Source organism: Bufo gargarizans, chromosome 4 (assembly GCF_014858855.1).
Source record: "Bufo gargarizans isolate SCDJY-AF-19 chromosome 4, ASM1485885v1, whole genome shotgun sequence".
NCBI lineage: Eukaryota > Metazoa > Chordata > Amphibia > Anura > Bufonidae > Bufo > Bufo gargarizans.
The window spans coordinates 481,681,443-481,705,034 of record NC_058083.1 but is presented as its reverse complement, the minus strand read 5'-3'; the positions used below and the strand labels follow the sequence as shown (position 1 = coordinate 481,705,034).

Here is a 23,592-nt window from a genome sequence, read left to right as displayed (position 1 = left end):
AAAAAAAAAACTGCTGAAGACGGTGATCGGCTGCAGTGGTCATGTGCTGCATACCTCCACCAAACTGCTGCTTAAATTTTAAGCCATTTTAGGGCTTATCCGAGATTTTTATTTATTTATTTATCTTGGACAACCCCTTTAAAGGGTTTCTGTCACCAGAATTAACCCTATTAAACTAGCTGACATTAGTGATTTGCTAATGTCAGCTGAACCTAACTAGCCTATTTCTACTTTTATCTAAGCCCCCGTTACTCCAGAAATATATATTTTATAATATGCTAATTAGCCTCTAGGAACGGCCCCTGCTCCTAGAGGTTCTGTTCTCCCACCTCTGGCCAAGCCCTGCTACACTAGATTGACAAGGCCAGGCAGCGTTCACCTCCAACTGCTGGCCCTGTGCGCTGGCGCAGGCACAGTGAGGAAGCCGGCAGCTGGCGAACGCCCTTCACTAACTGCGCCAAATACTGAACAGGTCGGCGCAGGTTCGATATTTACATGGCAGACAGAGTCGGCAGTAGGAGATCAATGCTGCCTGGCCCTGTTAATCTAGTGTAGCAGGGCGTGGCCACAGGTGGGAGAATGGAGCCTCTAGGAGCAGGGGCAACGGCCCCCCTACTCCTAGAGGCTAATTAGCATATTATACAAGTTATATTTCTGGAGTAACGGGGGCATAGATAAAAGTAGGAATAGACTAGTTAGGTTCAGCTGACATTAGCACATCGCTAATATCAGCTAGTTTAATACGGTTAATTCTGGTAACAGAAACCCTTTAAGCACTGGGACAGACTAAATGGAGGTCTACTGGGACACACAGAGAAACTTTTTCTTCTTCTTCTTCACACTGTATGGCTAGCAATATGGGAACTTTAGTGTCATTATTTTTTGTGTGACCAGATGTTACATTCCAGTCTATGGTGAATGCACTAATAAGAATGCATTTTTAAAAGATTTTTTTGTGTTGTTATGATGTTTTTTTTTTTTTGCCGTTTTGGATCAATGGTCTTTTTTCTCTTATCTTTCAAATAGGTTTCTCTGTAGGATATGACAAATTTTACAGATTAAAAAAACCTCAAAAAATGCAATGAAAAATGCTTGAAATTCAAGCAAAACAAAAAAATGCTAAAAACAACAGTGAGTAAGGATGCCTAAATGAGGCTTGTTTTTGCTCAAATTAAAATTATAAAGAAGATTATAAAATAGCTAAACATAGAGGGGGTCATTTATAAAGCTGAAATACGCCTATATTAGGCGTATATTAGGCACAGATTGCAGTGCAAGGGTTAGTTGTGCTGCTATCTGTGACTTTTACCCGTTAACGCCAGGTCTAAAAAAGTGGCATGGAAGGGCTGGCCGTCCACCGCCGCCTCGGAAGCGGTCTTACATTTAGAAGCAGAAGTGGCCGACGGATCCACCGCCAGGTATAAAGCTTATTAAGACCAGTGTCTAAAACACCGGTCTTAATAAATGTGCCCCAGAATTATGTTATACTCCCTTTTCATGTTTTTTAAAGTGCCCCTAATTCTTCAGAGCGGAACGCCTTCTTCCGACAGTAATGCCACAATTAAAGCACTGGCTCATGCAGCTCCATTTAGTACAGAGATGGCTGGGCCACTTAAGAAAACAATCGATTTTACCTTATGTCACCCCAATTTCCTCATAGATTGTAAGCTCTTGAAAGCAGAGCCTAGTGTTTCAGTTGTATATTAGCAGGCATGTCCAAACTGCGGCCCCCCAGCTGTTGCAAAACTACAACTCCCAGCATGCCTGGGTAGCTTACAGCTATTAGGGCATGCTGGGAGTTGTAGTTTTGCAACAGCTGGAGGGCCGCAGTTTGGACATGCCTGTATATTAGCCTATAATTCTGTGATGTCTTTTTTGGTTTGTACATGTGCCCTCTGAATTGTAAAGCGCTACAGAATATGGTGGCGCTACATAAATAAAGTTTATTATTATTAATCCCTTCAATACATCACGCATGATGACAACTGAGAATCTTGTAATTATCATTTTATTGTAAGCCTTATATTCACACCGATATTGTGAACAATTCTGATTGTCTCGAGACAATTAAGGGGCTGCTTCACTTTTCCTTATTAGAGATATTATACTGTAATAAACCTCCCCTACCATTAAATATATACATATGCAGTATATACAGTAATCTCATTCCCATCTTTTTGCAACTAACTTCTGTACCAGCGTGTAACTCGTCTTGTTCCTGCTTAGTGCAATTGTCTGTATTATGTATGTATACCCCTTTTCATATGTACAGCGCTATGGAATGAATGGCGCTTTAATAATAAATTATAATAATAACTATAGTAAAGATGATGTAAAAGCACCTTGCCTCGTGTAAACAGGGATGTGCTGCCAACGATAATGAAACTGCATGAGTCTGAACGATTGCACAGCTAAACGAGTGCCGACAGACATGCTACATCATCTTCCAGCGCCAAATCTGCCAGTGTAAATGGGCCTTTACCGTTTTTATGTGGCGACCGCACTCAGGGTCAGCGTTTTAAGTAGGAACCTTTTTTGTGCTGTAGATCGCTATTAAGAATATTACATTGGTCTAATCCACAAAAAAGGTGACAGCATCCAGCAACGTCGTAAATTCTATCACAATAATCTGTCATTCCTATCTGGAGCTCTGCAAAGATCACAAACACTTCTAATAAAAAAATAAAATAAAAAAAAAGTGTTTTTTTTTAAATAATTATGAAAAAAGGTTAAGGCACTCATTTTATAACGTGTTCAGCCAACTACAGTAAAACAAAAAGCCTCGTCATGAGCTTCATATTAACATTAGAAATATAAGGAAATACAATTAAAATCTGAATTTATGTACATTTTAAAACCTTATTTTTTAATGCTGGCTGCTTTGTGAAAAGCTCTTGTGAAAAATAAAAGCCAAGCTGCTTTAGGGAGCTTAAAATATGTTCAAATTAGTCTTTACATTATTCAACACATTACTGTGATATTATGTAAAACGGAAGCCTACGCATCATCTCCTAGAAAACATAATACTAGAAGCCAGGGCTAATCTTAAATTTAATAAGTTCCAGTTCAGACCATATGAGGTGAATTTCACATCCAAAAGTATTCTGCACCTTCTGATTGTGAGCCTTAGGCAGTGTCAGGGCTGGCATCTGGCCTAGAGGGTGCCTAATGCCATACACTAGAGACACTAGAGCAGAAGAGGAAGGCGACAGAATATACAGGACTCGGTTACTTATGGCCAAACTTTATTGTATGTCCTACGCATCCCATATTCTGATCTGTTTCTCCATAGGCAGCCAAGCCTGTAAATAATACGACATGCCATTAGAATTGCGGGATTAACTGAGATAATTAACAAGAAGAATAAAGTGCCCTGGGAAGTATGGAGAAGTGACGCACGGAAACAAAAGTCAGAATCAAAGGACTTCTCTTACGCTGCTGCTCGGAGGAAGCTTTGAAAACAAAATTGCGACCAGGTTCCTGCGGCAGCTTGTGGGGAGGAATGAAAGGAGTCTATAAACTCAATGCATACATTTGAGTATTGTAGATACTGTATTTTATTAAAAATGTCCCGGATCTTTTAATCTTAACAATAAGCTTATCCTAGATGAGGGTCCAAAAAAAAGAGTTGCCAATTAGAGTGTAATTGACCAGCCTCTCCAGTAACTGATATACCACCTATTTTGCGGGGAACCAGTTGACCATCTAACGAGCATTAGATATTCGGCTGGCATTTGTCCAGAAAAAGTATCAGACGATGCCTTACGCTTGGTCGTCAAGGGAAATAAACTGCTGCCAGAGGTGTCAGTGAGAAGAAGAGAAGATGTTCAACCGAACCTGCATGCTCAGCCAGACCAAGCATCAGAATGAACAGCTGTCGGAGAAACACTCCCGCTATTGAAGGTGTACAGCCCCCTTAAGAGGAGATGTTGCTGACACCTGCTTAGGTGAGTAATCTGGGAGACCACCAAGGATAGACACCTTAACCCAGTGATGGCAAACCTTTTAGAGACAGAGTGCCCAAACTGCAACCCAAAACCCACTTATCATGACAATTTAACCTGAATACTAAAGTCCAATATACTATATCTTCCATGTACTTTATCATTTAGCTATAATAACCTGCCTACATTCAATGCGCAGCATGCGCTGTTCAAAGTGCGCCCTGCACAGGAAAAGTAGACATATTGGTACACCATAGACTTTTTCCCTGGATGCCGTTGCCCACAGGGAGGGCTCTGAGTGCCGCCTCTGGCATCCGTGCCATAGGTTCACCACCACTGCCTTAACCCCTTTCTTGCTCTAGACTACCAGAATAATTACATCAACCCCTTCCCAGTCCTAACACTACCAGGAATGACTGCATTAACCCTTTACCTGTATTAGACCTGCTGGTATGACATTAACTCATTACATTTACCTCCTCACTGCCCTAGACCACAGGATAATTCAATTAACCCCTTCCCAGTCCTAAGACCAGCAGGGATGATTGCATTAACCCTTTACCTACCTTATAGCTACTGGTACGATAGTAACCCATTATATTCACCTCTTCATTGCACTATACCACCAGAGATTTCAGCATTGACCTCTTAAATAAAAAATTAAATAAAAAATACTGACACCTCCAATACCTATGTCACCAGGGAAGCACATTGACTCAGTGGTTAACACTGGTGAACTGCAACGCTGGGTTCCTAGGTTCAAATCTGACCAACGACAACATCTGTATGCTCTCCCCATGTTTGTGTTGTTTTTTTTCTGGGTACTCCGGTTTCCTAAAGACATACAGGGAACTTAGATTGGAGATCCATTGGGGACAGTAAAAGTGATGATAACGTCTGTAAAGCGCTATGGAATATGTCAGTGCTATATAAATAAGCCAATAAATATTAACTTTTTCATTAACCTAAACACCAGGTAAATTAGATAATAAAAGGTCTTTGGGTGATGTCACACCCCTAAAAATCCAGCCAGTTTTTTTTGGCAGTAAAGGTGGAAATCCCAATCATGTATGAATAGCTTTACTTGGTGAACAATTCATTTCTTTGTGTGAAAATCTACAGAAAATATAGAGAACGTTACAAAGCACTTAGAAAATGAAGCCTGTATCCAAGTCCAAGTTACAAGTGCTCTGAGATTATTGCCATAGATTGTTCACATGAGCCATTGCATTTATTTGTGGGCTATATACAAGTCAATTGCAGAACTGTGAGATATAATAATTGTGTTTCCTTTCACACCCTAGTTTAATTTTGTGACAAAACATTAGTGCAAAAATCAAAAACTACTCATTGTTCTCATGCATTATGGGGTAGGTCGGAGGCTGGGACTTTTGCAGTATGTTCATGAGTAGCATTGCATGTTGTGCCATGGGTTGTGCAACACTGTTGTGGCAGGTATTGTATGACCCAAACAACTGGATTTAATTGTGGAATATTCCTTTTGCATCCATGACCAGAATAGAAGATATCAAATAAAATCAGCACTGAAGTGCTTTAGATATATACTGTACTTATCTGTAATAACGCAATACATCCAGAGTAAATGGCGCTGTTCTCGTTACTGCAGACTCCATCCTAGGCATTTCCTTCCCATGGCTATGGACACATCATTACAAGTGAGACATTTCTAATGTCATTTCACACTAGCATTTCACAGCACGACTCCAAGTAGGAAGAATTTATCTGCTTTTCTCACTACAACAAAAATCCCTTTTGGGTGAAAACTATTGATTTGAAGGTTAAATAAATTCATCTTACTGGGCCCCTGTGTAATTTAAAGTAAGTTGGCCTTGGGAATCTTTCTGACATTTTTAATGCGCTGTTCACTTGAGTTTTTATCAAGAAAATAAGACATGAACTCCGGGGAGTTTTTATTTTTTTTACGGTGCGATCATTATTAATTATAGGATTTCTTAATGGGTTATGCCATGTCAATTCCTTGTGGCATGGTTAAGTGACATTTAAATTAACAGGCTGCAGTCAACTATGTGGAACGGATCTCCTATATGCTGAATGAGGCTTCTGACTAGCAGATTGTGCTTTTTCCATAGGCTAAGGAAACCATGAGAGGTTTTCTAATAACCTGCAGGAAAATATGCTAAATCAACTCAATTTGTCCTGACAGTAAATTTAAAGATAAAGTTAATGTACAGAATTCCCAGTGACATCCTGAATTCCCTGGATGTGCAAAATATATATGTGCCTAGGTATCTATCTAAGCACAAATACCCAATTAGAAAAAAAGTTGGAAGCTGTGTATAATGTAAATTAAAATAAAAACAAAAACAGAACGCCATGATTTGCAAATCTCATAGACTCATATTTTAGTCGCAATAGATCATAGAACACAAATGTTGAAAATTAGCAAATTTACCATTGCATAAAAAAAAAAATTATTCATTTAGATCTTGATGGCGGTAACAAATCTAAAAAAAAAGTTGGGACAGGGCCATGTCTACCATTATGTATCATCCACTCTTCTTTTAACAACAGCCTGTAAATGTATGGGAAGTGAGGAGACCAATTGCTGGAGTTTTGGGAGAAGAATGTTTCCCATTCTTGTCTGATGTAGGGTTCTAGCTGCTCAACAGTCATGGGTCTTATTTGCTGGATTTTTCGTTTCATGATGCACCAAATTTTTTCATTTGTTGAAAGGTCCGGACTGCAAGCAGGACAGTTCAGCACCTGGACGCCTCTTCTGTGAAGTCATGCTGTTGTGATGGAGGGAGTATGTCGTTTAGCATTGCTGAAATATGCAAGGCCTTCCCTAAAAGACATCTGGATGGGAGCATACACTGTTCAAAACCCTCTATATACTGGTCAGCATTCATAGTGCCTTTCCAGTTGTGTAAGCTGTCCATGCCATCAGTGGTGGATTATAATGGGGACGCTCGGGTCAGCAGCCCCGGGTCAGGCATCATTGGGGGGCCCAACTCTGACCCGACGGCGGGGCACGGGAGCAGATAGTTCCTTGCACTGCCGCCTATCACCGCCATAGGCTTCAAGCCTAGTAGGCCTGAGGCCTATGTGGTAGTAAAAGCCCGGCGCAGGCATGCGTGATGATGTTATCACGTGCAATGAGGTCATCGCACACCTGTGTCGGGGCGCAGAGCAGCCTGTACGCACACCAGCCTCACCATCACAGACACAGGTAAATATTAGCCTTTAGATTTTTTTTTCCTTATTTTTTTTTGCAGAGGAGGTCATATTTCTGCTGGGACAGTGGGGGAAAATGATTACATGGGGGCAAATTACTTAATGGGGGCAGTGTGCAGGCAAATTGCTTAATGGGCGCAGTGTGGGGCAAATTACTTAATGGGGGCAGTGTGGGGGCAAAATACTTAAATGGGGGCAGTGTGCGCGCAAATTGCTTAATGGAGACAGTGTGGGGGCAAATTACTTAATGGGAGCAGTATGGGGACAGTGTAAGGGCAAATTACTTAATGGGGCAGTGCGTGGGGAAATTTACTTTGTGGGGCCAGTGTGGGGGGAAACTACTACATGGGGGGCAGTGAGGGGGAAATTGCTATATTGGGCAGTGTGGTGGAAATTACTACGTGGGGCAAATTACTATGTGGGGGCAGTGTGAGAGAAATTACTATATGGAGGCAGTGTGGGTGAAATTACTATATGGGGCAGTGTGAGGGAAATTACTATATGGGGTAGTGTGTGGGAAATTACTATATGGGGTAGTGTGTGGGAAATTACTATATGGGGGTAGTGTGTGGGAAATTACTATATGGGGGTAGTGTGGGGGAAATTACTATATGGGGGTAGTGTGGGGGAAATTACTATATGGGGGTAGTGTGGGGGAAATTACTATATGGGGGTAGTGTGGGGGAAATTATTATGTGGTGTAGGGGCCTTTCTATTACAGGACATATTAGGGGACATTATTTTTGGGGACACTATTCAGGCATTATTACTTGGAGCACAATATAGGATGTTATTATTACTGGGGGGCACTCTAGGGGGCATTATAATTGCTGTAGACACTATAGGGGTCTTTGAGATAGTTTATCAAACTGGTGTAAAATATAGTATAGTACCTGGGACATTGGGGAGCACAGTGGGCACAGTATTGAGAGTGGAAGCATGATGACATTGTTGGGACACCAGGATGAGGAGGTTGATGGAAAAACTGAGAAATCTAACGTGTCTGTGTAACAAACTCTGCAGAGACGAGATGCGGCTGAAAGAATTTGCCATGGTGGTCTGGGTCAGACGCAGGAGAAGAGGAAAGAGAGAGTCTACATGACAGGAGATGTTCCTGGATGTAAGAGGTATGTGGTGCTGTATTCTCCTCCAAATCTTTTTTTATTATAATCATATGTATTTAAAATTTGGCAAATTTGTAACAGCCCAGAAACTTTCTGTGTACAGATAACATAGGGGGTAGCGCCAGCCTGGTCCTCACAGCCCGGTTGTTTGGCGAGTCGGCTTCATTATATTGTTATATTTGGGATTGTGTCCTTTACCATCTTGGGGCCTGTGTGTACATATGCATAATTGGTCATTGTGATGGTAACTACTGCTATGTTATATATTGAATATGTAATAAAATACTTTTTTTATGGGCACTTATGAGCTCCATGTTTTTTCTGCTCTTTGGTTTGGTACAGATAATGTAGTAGATGTTCCCTGCAGTCCTATGTAGCACCCCACATAACACAATTCACTGTGTTATATGGGGTGTTACATAGGACTGCAGGTAACATCTATGACATCTGTACTCAGAGAGTTATAAGATGGTGGGGGTATGATTCCCTCGCCAATCCGCTTGAGAGGACCGCGATGTTCCAGTGAGCGCCTTAGCCTCTTTGCTCCTTACCAAGCACAGCTCTTTCCATTTGATAGCACTGCGCTTGGTATTACAGCTCAGCCCCAATCACTCAGATGGGACAGTGCTACACCTAAACCATGTGAAAGATGAATGTGATGCCATATGGCCTAGGAAGAGACTGTGGCGCTCATGAAACACTGCAGCCTCTTCACATAGAAAACATTTTTAACTAAAATAGACGGAAGGGCCCATGTTGGGTAGATAGTCCCGGGCCCATCATGCACTTGATCCGCCCCTGCATGCCATGAGCACTAAAGCATCCCCAGACCATCAGAGATGCAGGCTTATGAACTGTGCGCTGATAACAAGCTTTCCTCTTGAGGCTGTGAGACATGGCATCCGTAGATTTTTTTAATAGAATTTCAAATTTTAATTCATCTGACCAAAGAAATGTTTTCCATTTTGCCTCAGTCCATTTTAAATGAGGTTTGGACCAGAGAAGATGGCAGCATTTCTGGATTGAGTTAATATATGGTTACTTTTTTGCATGATACAGCTTTATCTTGCATTTGTGGATTGCATGCCGAACTGTATTCACAGACCATGATTTCTGGAAGTGTTCCTGAGCCCATGCAGTGATTTTGAGTACAGAATCATGCCCGTTTTTTTTAATGCAGTGCCACCTGAGGGCCCATAGATCACAAACAACCAATACTGACTGTTGGCCTTGTCCCTAGCATACACGGATTTCTCCAGATTCCTTGAATCTATTGATGATATTATGTAGGTAGATTGTGGGATATTTAAAGTCTTCACAATTTTACATTAATGAACATTTTCCCACAATTTTTAGACATAGATTTTCGCAAATTGGTGAACCTTTGCTTCTGAGAGACTCTGCCTCTCTAACATGCTCTTTTTATGTCATGTGTAAATTGATCCTCCAACTGTTTTTTATTAGTACCACTTACTTTTCTAGCCTTTTGTTGCCCTGGTCCCAACTTTTTTGAGATGATTTTCTCCCATCAAGTTTTCATGAAATGGTAAAATGTCTAACTTTCAACATCTGGTATGTTTTCTATAAACTATTGTGAATAATAAATTCCAACTTTTTGGGAATTGGGGTTGACTTAATCATGTTTTTTATATATTATTTAATGAATATTACATAAGTCATATTTAATTTTGCTTCACAGATCCTCAATTAGATAACACCTTTCTCCTGTCACCTGCCTTCCAGGGTTGCTCTATCATAGAGGATCCATAATTTGGAATGCATAATTTAGCAGCCTCCTCTACAAGCTGGCTGCTGATTGGTCTGTCAAGTGACTTTGCATTAACTTCTTTGCTACAATCAATGTGATTGGTCAAAGCCATGATTGAAGTGGCAGCCTTTAGACTAATTCAAATGCGGAAAAACAGCTCAAAAAGGACACACAAGCATGAGACCACAGCTTATAGAAGATCTGCAATGAGAAGATCTGTCTAGATAGCCTTTAGATTCAAAATGTAAATCTTTATAAAAGTTTAAATAATTTTCAGTTAACTATGCAGAGGAGGTGCCGAAATCTAAATGATAAAATAACCAACTCCTCTGTCATTATATAGCAAGTAGATTATAAACTAACTAAAGCATTATCCTAAAATAAATAACCTGGCTGCACTGCTGTTCGTCTTTCTAGAATTCAATTCACTACTGACATCTCTTGCACAGGGCTGGAAGCAGCAAATCGACACCATAACATCTCAAAGAAAACCCCAATTTTACTCAATATATTGAAAACAGTCCACAGATTAAATCTACACATTGCATATCTTTGAAATACATTTCTTTTCTTATCTGCTTTTTAATCCTCTGATATGTTATTCTCTGTTCAAACAAAAAGCTAATATCAAAATTCTGCTGGTTCCCTATAACCAGAGATCAGTGCATTGTGGGAGTTCAGAGGACAGGTATATAGGTAGAGCTGAGCAAGGGAGTACCTGTATAGTGTCCCACTACGTAAAGGTGGGCACTACTAAGGGTCATGTTGCCCCCCCCCCACCTCCTGTGGGAGATTGGTATTTTGTATTGCATTATAATGTATATTGTCATGTTATCTCCTGTGTACCAGGCCTGTTAGGGGTGTAGTTTCTCCTCCCAAGCTGTAGAGGGAGCTAGGGAACCCCCTAGTACATATAGTTAGGCCCAGACAGGAAAGAGTCAGTCCAGTCTAGTCCAGGAGGCTGAGTAGTGCAGTCTAGCCTACCTGAAGTTCTGAGCAAGTGAAGCTCAGAAGTTAGTCCAGGAGAAGAAGTTGCCTACTGAAGATATCTAGCATTTTGTAAAGTACAGAGCAGAGCCAATTTTATCCAGCAAAGTAGAAAGCTGAAGGGCATGCATATGGAACTAACTAAAACCTGTATATAGTTGAACTGTTCAGTAAAAAGAAGTTCTGTTTCACTACAACTGTGTGTACCTACATTATTCCTACAATAAATCGGTGTGCCACCGTTACCGGCACTGGAGTCACGAACTATAAGGGATCTTGCCACCGGCACACTAAACCTACAACACCCAGTGCACCTCACCTACCACCAGGCCTGGTCCCTATACCCAGAGAGTGCCCCAGAGGATCTATGTGCCAGCCTCTCCATCACTGCTGTATGCCTGCCCAGGGTATATTAAAAACTGTGTGTACCAATAGCAACCCTTGGTCTGTTAACTGTCCTCTGTTCGTTTACCATGCAGGACTGGCGTATTGCATATTTTGGCGTCACGAACAGGATGCGAATATTTCTACGCCATAGTGGAATTTGAACTGTGTGACTGTACATTGTGGACCGTTTGCTGGTTTCTGAGTCACCGCTTGCTGTCAGTGAATTGACAGCATTATGATTAAAGATGGCTGCCTAAGATGACTGGATAATCGTTGCGCTATCGTTGTGTCCATCTGGCGTGAAAAAAAAATAAGGTACCGCCTACCTCGAATCCTGAAGCTCGGGGAGGCCGCGCCCATTTACGGACGCTACTCGTGGGACCTCCGCACGACATAATCATGTACCTCGCGAGACTTGGACTGCGCATCACCGGAGTGAGTAAACTTTCGGTATTAACCGGCCGCTTTGTATTCAAGTACCGGGAAGATTCCGATTCTTGCTGGGAGACTGGGGGGAGGTCCCTCGTTAGTAATAAAGGACTTGATCCAGGGGAAAACACATCCAATTTGCATTTTGGCCTGCTCCGCCGCTCCTTAAAGGGCCATACCCTCTCCGTGGTCACCCTTAGCAACGGCCTAGAGAGCAAAGTCCAGCGTGAGTCTGCCTACAGAACTTGCTTCCATAGACCACGCCATGTCTGCATCTGAGGAAACGGGGCAGGTGGCCCCCAACGAGCCTTCTGTAATGCACGCAGCTGAGAACAGGGCGCCCGCCGCTGCGGCAGCATACAGCCTGATGCCGCTGACTTTGCCATATTACTTCGGGGCCCCCTGGTTCCCGCGATATTTCGGGGAAGCCCACAAATTGAAAGACTTTAAAGATCAGATCCTGGCCTTATTCTGGCTCTATCCTACAGTACAGACCAAAAGTTTGGACACACCTTCCCATTTAAAGAGTTTTCTTTATTTTCATGACTATGAAGGCATCAAAACTATGAATTAACACATGTGGAATTATATACATAACAAACAAGTGTGAAACAACTGAAAATATGTCATATTCTAGGTTCTTCAAAGTAGCCACCTTTTGCTTTGATTACTGCTTTGCACACTCTTGGCATTCTCTTGATGAGCTTCAAGAGGAAGTCAGCTCAAATGGTCTTCCGACAGTCTTGAAGGAGTTCCCAGAGATGCTTAGCACTTGTTGGCCCTTTTGCCTTCACTCTGCGGTCCAACTCACCCCAAATCATTTCGATTGGGTTCAGGTCCGGTGACTGTGGAGGTCAGGTCCTCTGGAGCAGCACCCCATCACTCTCCTTCATGGTCAAATAGCCCTTACTTTCAAAGTTTTCCCAATTTTTCGGCTGACTGACTGACCTTCATTTCTTAAAGTTATGATGGCCACTCATTTTTCTTTACTTAGCTGCTTTATTCTTGCCATAATACAAATTTTAACAGTCTATTCAGTAGGACTATCAGCTGTGTATCCACCTGACTTCTCCTCAACGCAACTGATGGTCCCAACCCCATTTATAAAGGCAAGAAATCCCACTTATTAAACCTGACAGGGCACACCTGTGAAGTGAAAACCATTTCAGGTGACTACCTCTTGAAGCTCATCAAGAGAATGTCAAGAGTGTGCAAAGCAGTAATCAAAGCAAAAGGTGGCTACTTTGAAGAACCTAGAATATGACATATTTTCAGTTGTTTCACACTTGTTTGTTATGTATATAATTCCACATGTGTTAATTCATAGTTTTGATGCCTTCAGTGTGAATCTACAATTTTCATAGTCATGAAAATAAAGAAAAAACTATTTGAATGAGAAGGTGTGTCCAAACTTTTGGTCTGTACTGTATATCCGCTGAGCAACAGATGGAGATTCTCTTAGCACAGTTAGAAGGGGCCGCCCGCAGGGAGGTCATGTCATGGCCCAGCTCCGAAAAAAAATAACATGGAACAGATCTTTGATCGCCTTGGCACCACGTTTGAAGCCAGGACCGTGTCGGAAGTTAAGATGCGATTTTTCAGCTGGAAGCAACAGCCCGGTGAGTCACTCCGTGATTTTGCTTTGTCCCTGCAAGAGACCTTGAGGGCCGTGGTCCAGGTGGACCCCCGGGAGGCTGAGGACCAGGACCGGACTCAGAGAACAGTTCATTGTGGGTGTAAACGCTGAGCACTTAAAGGGCCAGCTGAGGATGCTGTGCGTTTTTGGACTTTAAAGAGCTGGCCATCAGTATCCTGGGTAAAAACCCGCCCACAGGGCCGGCGGCCTCCCTTGAACATCAGGCCTGCCAGCAAAAAAATTATTGATGTGAAACCGTCCGGAGCCAGTCAAGCCACTCAGGCTCCAGTAATGGATGTGGTGGAGGAGTTAGTGGAGCAAGTTAACCATCTCACTAAGAGCCTGGAAAAGGTATGCAGGAAAATAGCGGAATGGGAAAGACCATTGTTATTGGAAGACAAAAGCCCACTACCTCAAAGGCTCCTCCCGCCTGCATATAAAGAGGTCTACCCCAAAGAACCCGATGGATGACCGAGTTACCGGTCTAAGAATCGCAAGCAGCCTGTCTGCACCTATTGTAAAAAATATGGCCATACTGAGACAATGTGTTGGCAGTTAAAAGGGCCACCCCCGAGGCAGTAGGTCCAAAGGATCCAAGTTGGATGCCCAGATACGTAGGATCCCATCCAAAAATCAACACATGCATTAACGGGATACCTTTTGAAGCCCTGCTGGATACTGGGTCTCAGGTCACCACCATCCAACGACCCACCTTTAACAAATTCTGTGATTCAAGTCTCCTCACTCAGCCACCGGAATCTTGGCTGGATATCATTGCTAGCAACGGCAAGCCGGTGAAAGTCCATGGGTACTGGGAACCTACCCTTCAGGTGGGAGAAGCCACTTTACCACAGCAAGGTGTGATTGTGGTGCAAGCCGGAGATAAAGAGGGACACCCCGTGATCTTAGGGACTAATGTCTTTAAAAATTGTTACTCCGAGGTGCTTGAGGCACCGAACCAATCCATACCTTCAGCTTCACCTGCTTCTAAAAGAGTCATTCAAAAGACTATCAGTGTGCTGTGTGATCAGCAAAAATTTGCGAATGGAAAAGGAGAAATCTGTACTGCCCGGATCCGGGATAACCGGACGGTAATCCTGCCACCGAATTCCCAGATCATTCTATGGTGCCGTGCTGTACTAGGGATCCAGGGCCAAGACTATCAAGCCCTGGTGGAGCCTGTCCAAATTGAAAATCATCCCTTCGTGCGAGCAGCCAAGAGCCTGGTGACTGTATCTCAAGGTAAAGTGCCAGTCCGTTTGATTAATTTCAGTGATCACCCTGTTGCTCTCTCTAAGCACTGCCCTGTTGCTCAGCTTTTCCAGGTATACTTCCAGGATGTTATCCGTCTGCCTGCCACGGAGACGTCTCAAACTGCACAGAGCAGCTGCGCCCCTGCCATCGCCTCTTCCGTATCCTGGTGGAAGGAACTTCATGTGGGGAACGAATCCACCCCGAAGGAACAAATAGAGGGAATCCTGAATCTGGTGAAAGAGCACCACCAGGCCTTTAGCAAGCCCTCCACGGACTATGGAGAGGTCAGTGTAATCCAACACCCCATACCCACTGGCTCTCATCCTCCTATCAAGGAGAGATACAGACCCATACCACCTACTACCTACCAGTCCGTAAAAGAGATGATACAGGAAATGAAGGACTCTAATATAATCCGGGACAGTCATAGTCCCTGGGCTGCGACCCTAGTTCTTGTTCGTAAAAAAGATGGCAGCATTAGGTTCTGTGTGGACTATAGAAAAATCTATCAAATCACCCACAAAGACGCTTATCCGTTGCCACGCATTGAAGAGTCTTTGACTGCCCTGGGGTCATCAGCCTACTTCTCAACTCTTGACTTAACCAGTGGATACTGGCAGGTACCTATGGCCCCGGAAGACCGGGAAAAGACCGCTTTCACCATGCCTATGGGCCTGTTTTATTTCAACTACATGCCTTTCAGACTGTGTAATGCTCCAGGGACGTTCCAGCGGTTGATAGAGCGTTGTTTAGGCCATAAGAACTTTGAGACTGTATTGCTATACTTGGATGATGTCATTATCTACTCCAAGACATATGAGGATCATTTAAAACATCTGGCCAAAGTGTTTCAAATCCTTGTTAAATATGGCCTTAAAAATCAAGCCGTCCAAGTACCATCTGCTAAAAAAACAGCGGTAAAGTACCTGGGACATGATGTTAGTGCAGAAGGAGTCCATCCTGATCCTGATAAACTTGCTGCTGTCCGTAATTGGCCTACTCCTACCACCGTGAAGGAGGTGAGAAGTTTCCTCAGCTTTGCAGGATATTACAGATGCTTCATCCTGCATTTTGCACTGATTGCGGATCCGATCCAGGAACTCCTAAGGGGGCATCCCAAAAAGAGTCCAAAGACTCCTATCCCTGTTGAATGGAATGAAGAACGGGAGATTGCCTTCCAGCTCCTATAGAAGAAGCTGACCTGAGTTACCCGGATTATCAGAAGCCGTTCCACCTCTATACGGATGCCAGTAAAAGAGGCATGGAAGCCGTGTTGGCTCAGGTGCAAGACAACAAAGAGAGGGTGATTGCCTACGCCAGCAGATCCCTGAGGGGAGCTGAGAAAAACGACCAGAGTTATAGTTCCTTCAAGTTGGAATTCCTTGCTTTAGTGTGGGCTGTGACTGAAAAATTCAAGGACTACCTTGCTGCCACTCCGTTTGTCGCCTTCACTGACAACAATCCCCTGGCGCATCTGAATACAGCCAAGTTAGGGGCTCTGGAGCAAAGATGGGCCTCCCGCCTTGCCAACTATGACTTTACTGTGAAATACCAGGCAGGCAGCTCAAATGAGAATGCTGATGCTCTGTCTTGGCTTCCCACTACAGAAGCACCAGATGAGTCAAAGGCTGCCTGGGAAGAAGTGGAAATGCCGGCGATTTACAAGTTTGCTCAGCAAGATAATGTTCACACTGTAAATAATGCAGCTGCTGACCCCTCTCCACCGAATAATCCCTAGTTCAGGGGCGAACAAGAAAGGTGGATTAAGCTCCAGTCAGAAAGTAGAGTCCTCTGTGAACTGCTCGACTTCCTTACTAGTGGAAGAACTGAAAGAGTCCGCAGGAAGAGTGCAGACCCAGAACTATTGAAATTGTGTAGACATCGCCACCAACTCTTCCTTCAAAAAGGCCTGTTGCTAAGAAGGAGCCTGGATACAGTGTCCTGTGATAGGGTGTACCAGATGTTCATACCACGTCGAGACGCCGGTCTTGTATTAGAGATGTATCATAACCGGTCAGGACACTCCGGCGTGCAGAAAACTGAGGCAACCATTCGCAGAAGGTTCTATTGAATTGGGATGAGGGAAGACATTGAAAAATGGTGCCGGGAATGTACTGCCTGTGCCATCGGGAGAAGTGAACGCCATGACCAGAGAGCGCTTCTCCACACTATTGTGAGTAAAACTCCCCTGGAGCTTGTTGCCATTGATCATGTGAAGTTGGAGCCAAGTAGCTACTTATGCCATGACCATTATTGATCACTTCACTAAGTTTGTTGTAGCAGTACCCGTAAAGGTCCTGACAGCTAAGACTGCAGCGGAAGCGTTCTGGAAGCATTTCCTCCTGCCCTACGGCTGCCCAGAGAGAATCCTCACCGACCAGGGGTCTGCGTTTGAATCACAGTTGTTCCAGGAGTTGTGCCTGCTACACAATTGCCAGAAGGCCCGGACCACAGCCTATCATCCGCAAGGTAACGGACTCTGTGAAAAAATGAATCAAACTCATTGAAATGTTGAGAGCAGTACCCCCTGAGACAAGGGGTGATTGGCCTACTCTGCTGCCACAGCTTATGTACACGTACAACAATACAATTCACTGCTCCACCGGGTACACGCCTTTCTATTTGATGTTCGGCCGTCAAGGGAGGCTGTCTGCCGACCACCCCCTGGACGTGCAAGTACCAGACGTCATCAACCCACTACCAAAAACTGATTGGGTGTTGGAGCATCATATACGTCTTCTTAATGCCAAAGAGATTGTTCAAGAGAGCATGGAAAGTGGACAAGAGCGGCAGCAGAGAGACTATGACCTGGCTGCTCATGCAGAACCTCTTGCTATAGGAGACGTGGTGTGGTTGAGGAATAACCACCGATCCAGCAAACTGGACAGTAAGTGGGAGAGGACTCCCTACGTCATAACTGCTATTCCTAATGCTGAGACCCACGTTTAGCAAATTTCCAGGGAAGGTAAAGGCTCCCAGATCGTACACAGGAATCGTTTAAAGCCCTGCATAGAAGGAGAAACTGCAGCAGAGGACATTGAGCCAGAGTCGTCAGCCCAACCTGTTGATCCTATGCAGGCTGTTGAGAACCTGTTACATGACAAAGAGCCACTTCATTGGTTCCTCACACCCTGGTTGAACTTGGTGGTGCCGGCTCCAGTTCCTGCTAGTCTTTGACCCCAGGATGACTTGTCCCAGGGTACACCTGAAAGGACTCTAGAACCTGTGGATCCCTCTGGCCCCCCTGAGCCAAGCCAAGAAGAGTCTCTGCCAGTAAGGAGGTCCACGCGGCCTACTAGGGGGCACCCACCTGTGAGATTCGGAGACTACGTTGTTGACCAGAGTAACTCCCCCCGGGAAACCACCGTTTAACTGTCTACTAGACCCAGGTACAGACTCATCTTTTTCTTTTGTCGGGCAACCTCAAAGCAGCATGGTATGTAGTGTCCCACTACGTAAATGTGGACACTACTAAGGGTCATGTTGCCCCCACCTCCTGTGGGAGATTGGTATTTTGTATTGCATTATAATGTATATTGTCATGTTATCTCCTGTGTACCAGGCCTGTTAGGGGTGTAGTTTCTCCTCCCAAGCTGTAGAGGGAGCTAGGGAACCCCCTAGTACATATAGTTAGGCCCAGACAGGAAAGAGTCAGTCCAGTCTAGTCCAGGAGGCTGAGTAGTGCAGTCTAGCCTACCTGAAGTCCTGAGCAAGTGAAGCTCAGAAGTTAGTCCAGGAGAAGAAGTTGTCTCCGGAAGATATCTAGCATTTTGTAAAGTACAGAGCAGAGCCAATTTTATCCAGCCAAGTAGAAAGCTGAAGGGCAGAAGGATATTTACAGCAAGAGGATTTATACCAGAGGGAGGTTTCCCTACCCAAGGATAAAGCCAGCTATAGGGCATACGGGCCTTGGAGAAAGCCAGACAGGATCTGAAGAAAGTACAGCCTGATCTGTGAGTGTTATTCCCTCTGAGTATCTTGCAAAGACTTTGCCTGCCATTTATGTGAAGCCTGCCTGTTATCAAGACCCTGCATATGGAACTAACTGAAACCGGTATATAGTTGAACTGTTCAGTAAAAAGAAGTTCTGGTTCACTACAACTGTGTGTACCTCAATTATTCCTACAATAAATCGGTGTGCCACCGTTACCGGCACTGGCGTCACGAACTATAAGGGATCTTGCCACTGGCACATTAAACCTACAACACCCAGGGCACCTCATCTACCACCAGGCCTGGTCCCTATACCCAGAGAGGGCACCAGAGGAGCTATGTGCCAGCCTCTCCATCACTGCTGTACGCCTGCCCAGGGTATATTAAAAATTGTGAGTACCAATAGCAATCCTCGGTCGGTTAACTGTCCTCTGTGGCCTCACGTTCGCTCACCCTGCAGGACTGGCGTATTGCACCTGCAATTCATAGGGCCAGATAGCAAAATAAGTGCAAGACAATGAAAACAGCAGCATAAGTAGCAAAAATTATAGGTATGTATAATAGCACAAGGTATCAGAAAACCAACATTACAGCAAAAAGCCACCATATTGTTATTCCCCACAAAAAGGTACAATGTTCTTGCACCTGATTGGGCCCCCTTAACCTCTGGGCTCCATAGGAAACGCTATGAATGCTATGGCTATAGTTATGTCCATGGAGGAGAGATGTAATGCCAAACGTCTGCCTGATAAATTGCAGAGAGACTCTAAGAAGTTACATTCACTTTAGGTGTGATTGGAGAAGAAAATATCATTCAGCTCAAAAAGTGATTCAAAAAGTTACTTTGATTTTTATTGACATGTTAAATTCAGAAGTTGCAATCCCCCCATATATCGCAGGGTATATGTGTGCAAAAACGGTGTGATCCTGATGGTTTATATCTGTATCAGCCCTAACCACAACTGAGCTCTTATCCATTTTTAAGTGCAAGCTTAACCCCTTAACCCCTTAAGGACACAGGGCGTACAGGTACGCCCTTGTGCCCTGGTACTTAAGGACACAGGGCGTACATGTACGCCCTGTGCATTTTCGATCACTGCCGTGCGGCTGGCAGTGATCGGAACCCGGTGCCTGCTCAAATCATTGAGCAGGCACCTAGGCTAAATGCGCGGGGGGGTCCCGTGACCCCCCCATGTCGGCGATCGCGGCAAACCGCAGGTCAATTCAGACCTGCGGTTTGCTGCGATATCTGCAGTTTATGATCCCCGCGGTCCCTGACCGCGGGGATCAGAAACTTTAGGTTTCAAAACGTTGTCCAGTATTCCTCCCCCTGCACCCCTGAGTTATTTGGGCACGGTGGGAGGTGCAGGGGGAGGGTTGCGGGCGGTGCGGGCGGTGCGGGAGGCGGGCGGTGCGGTAGGCGGGATCGCGATCCCCCGCCCGCCTCCCATTGCGTAATCGTTGGCGTCTAGTGGGTATACCAGGGTGCCAGCACATTGCTGGCACCCTGGTATAAACGGCTGACATCGGTGATGCGATGTCAGCCGTTTAACCCTTTCCATACAGCGGTCCGTACGGACCGCTGTATGGAAAAGGTTAACAGTAAGAGGGAGCTCCCTCCCTCTCCCATCGGGGGGCTGCTGTGCCTTTGCAGTCCCCCGAATGGAGAGGGAGAGAGCCCCCAGACAGCCCCCCCAGAGCCCCGTCCTTACCCTTCCCCGTCTGCGCAGCTCTGGCCACTACTGAGCAGACGGGGAAGGTTCCCATGACAACAGGACGCCTGCTCAGGCGTCCTGCTGTCCATGGTGCTGAACAGATCTATGCTGAAAGGCATAGATCTGTTCAGACAAAGTGTAAAATACAGTATAGTACTATATATTGTACTGTACTGTATTATGTAGACATCAGACCCACTGGATCTTCAAGAACCAAGTGGGTCTGGGTCAAAAAAAAAGTGAAAAAAGTGAAAAATAAAGTAAAAATCAAAAAACACATTTATCACTGATTAAAAATGAAAGAAATAAAATTCCCTACACATGTTTGGTATCGCCGCGTCCGTAACGACCTGATCTATAAAACGGTAATGTTACTTTACCCGAACGGTGAACGCCATAAAAATAAAAAATTAAAAACTATGATGAAATTGGAATTTTGCCCACCTTACTTCCCAAAAAAGGTAATAAAAGTGATCAAAAAAGTCGCATCTATGCCAAAATTGTAACAATCAAACCGTTATCTCATCCCGCAAAAATCATACCCTACCCAAGATAATCGCCCAAAAACTGAAAAAGTTATGGCTCTTACACTATGGAAACACTAAAACATGATTTCTTTTGTTTCAAAAATGAAATCATTGTGTAAAACTTACATAAATAAAAAAAAGTATACATATTAGGTATCGCCGCGTCCGTATTCACCGGCTCTATAAAAATATCACATGACCTAACCCCTCAGATGACCACCGTAAAAAAATAAAAATAAAAACGGTGTAAAAAAAGCCATTTTTGTCATCTTCCGTCACAAAAAGTGTAATAGCAAGCAATCAAAAAGTCATGTGCACCCCAAAATAGTGCCAATCAAACCGTCATCTCATCCCACAAAAAATGAGACCCTACTTAAGATAATCGCCCAAAAATTTAAAAAACTATGGCTCTTAGACTATGGAGACACTAAAACATTTTTTTTGTTTTAAAAATGAAATTATTGTGTAAAACGTACATAAATAAAAAAAATTGTATACATATTGGGTATCACCGCGTCCGTGACAACCTGCTCTATAAAATTACCACATGATCTAACCTGTCAGATGAATGGTGTAAATAACAAAAAAAAAAAAACGGTGCCAAAAAAGCAATTTCTTGTTACCTTGCCGCACAAAAAGTGTAATATAGAGCAACCAAAAATCATATGTACCCTAAACTTGTACCAACAAAACTGCCACCCTATCCCGTAGTTTCTAAAATGGGGTCACTTTTTTGGAGTTTCTACTCTAGGGGTCCATCAGGGGGGCTTCAAATGGGACATGGTGTCAAAAAAACCAGTCCAGCAAAATCTGCCTTCCAAAAACCGTATGGCATTCCTTTCCTTCTGCGCCCTGCCGTGTGCCCGTACAGCAGTTTACGACCACATATGAGGTGTTTCTGTAAACTACAGAATCAGGGCCAGAAATAATGAGTTTTGTTTGGCTGTTAACCCTTGCTTTGTAACTGGAAAAAAAATATTAAAATGGAAAATCTGCCAAAAAAGTGAAATTTTGAAATTGTATCTCTATTTTCTATTAAATCTTGTGCAACACCTAAAGGGTTAACAAAGTTTGTAAAATCAGTTTTGAATACCTTGAGGGGTGTAGTTTCTTAGATGGGGTCACTTTTATGGAGTTTCTACTCTAGGGGTGCATCAGGGGGGCTTCAAATGGGACATGGTGTCAAAAAAACCAGTCCAGCAAAATCTGCCTTCCAAAAACCGTATGGCATTCCTTTCCTTCTGCGCCCTGCCGTGTGCCCGTACAGCAGTTTACAACCACATATGAGGTGTTTCTGTAAACTACAGAATCAGGGCCAGAAATAATGAGTTTTGTTTGGCTGTTAACCCTTGCTTTGTAACTGGAAAAAAAAATATTAAAATGGAAAATCTGCCAAAAAAGTGAAATTTTGAAATTGTATCTCTATTTTCTATTAAATCTTGTGCAACACCTAAAGGGTTAACAAAGTTTGTAAAATCAGTTTTGAATACCTTGAGGGGTGTAGTTTCTTAGATGGGGTCACTTTTATGGAGTTTCTACTCTAGGGGTGCATCAGGGGGGCTTCAAATGGGACATGGTGTCAAAAAAACCAGTCCAGCAAAATCTGCCTTCCAAAAACCGTATGGCATTCCTTTCCTTCTGCGCCCTGCCGTGTGCCCGTACAGCAGTTTACAACCACATATGAGGTGTTTCTGTAAACTACAGAATCAGGGCCAGAAATAATGAGTTTTGTTTGGCTGTTAACCCTTGCTTTGTAACTGGAAAAAAAATATTAAAATGGAAAATCTGCCAAAAAAGTGAAATTTTGAAATTGTATCTCTATTTTCTATTAAATCTTGTGCAACACCTAAAGGGTTAACAAAGTTTGTAAAATCAGTTTTGAATACCTTGAGGGGTGTAGTTTCTTAGATGGGGTCACTTTTATGGAGTTTCTACTCTAGGGGTGCATCAGGGGGCTTCAAATGGGACATGGTGTCAAAAAAACTGTCCAGCAAAACATGCCTTCCAAAAACCAAACGGCGCACCTTTCACTCTACGCCCCGCTGTGTGGCCGTACAGTAGTTTACGGCCACATATGGGGTGTTTCTGTAAACGGCAGAGTCAGGGCAATAAAGATACAGTCTTGTTTGACTGTTAACCCTTGCTTTGTTAGTGGAAAAAATGGGTTAAAATGGAAAATTAGGCAATAAAAGGAAATTCTCAAATTTCATCCCCATTTGCCAATAACTCTTGTGCAACACCTAAAGGGTTAACAAAGTTTGTAAAATCAGTTTTGAATACCTTGAGGGGTGTAGTTTCTTAGATGGGGTCACTTTTATGGAGTTTCTACTCTAGGGGTGCATCAGGGGGCTTCAAATGGGACATGGTGTCAAAAAACCAGTCCAGCAAAATCTGGCTTCCAAAAACCATACGGCGCACCTTTCACTCTACGCCCCGCTGTGTGGCCGTACAGTAGTTTACGGCCACATATGGGGTGTTTCTGTAAACGGCAGAGTCAGGGCAATAAAGATACAGTCTTGTTTGACTGTTAACCCTTGCTTTGTTAGTGGAAAAAATGGGTTAAAATGGAAAATTAGGCAATAAAAGGAAATTCTCAAATTTCATCCCCATTTGCCAATAACTCTTGTGCAACACCTAAAGGGTTAACAAAGTTTGTAAAATCAGTTTTGAAT

General features: G+C 43.6%; 1 protein-coding gene across 3 annotated transcripts in view; it reads right to left on the bottom strand.

Moving 5' to 3' along the window:
* LOC122934711 (WD repeat containing planar cell polarity effector) overlaps positions 1-23,592 on the bottom strand; it is a 404,198-nt gene that overhangs the window by 112,957 nt on the left and 267,649 nt on the right. The gene's annotated exons all lie outside the window — the stretch shown is intronic.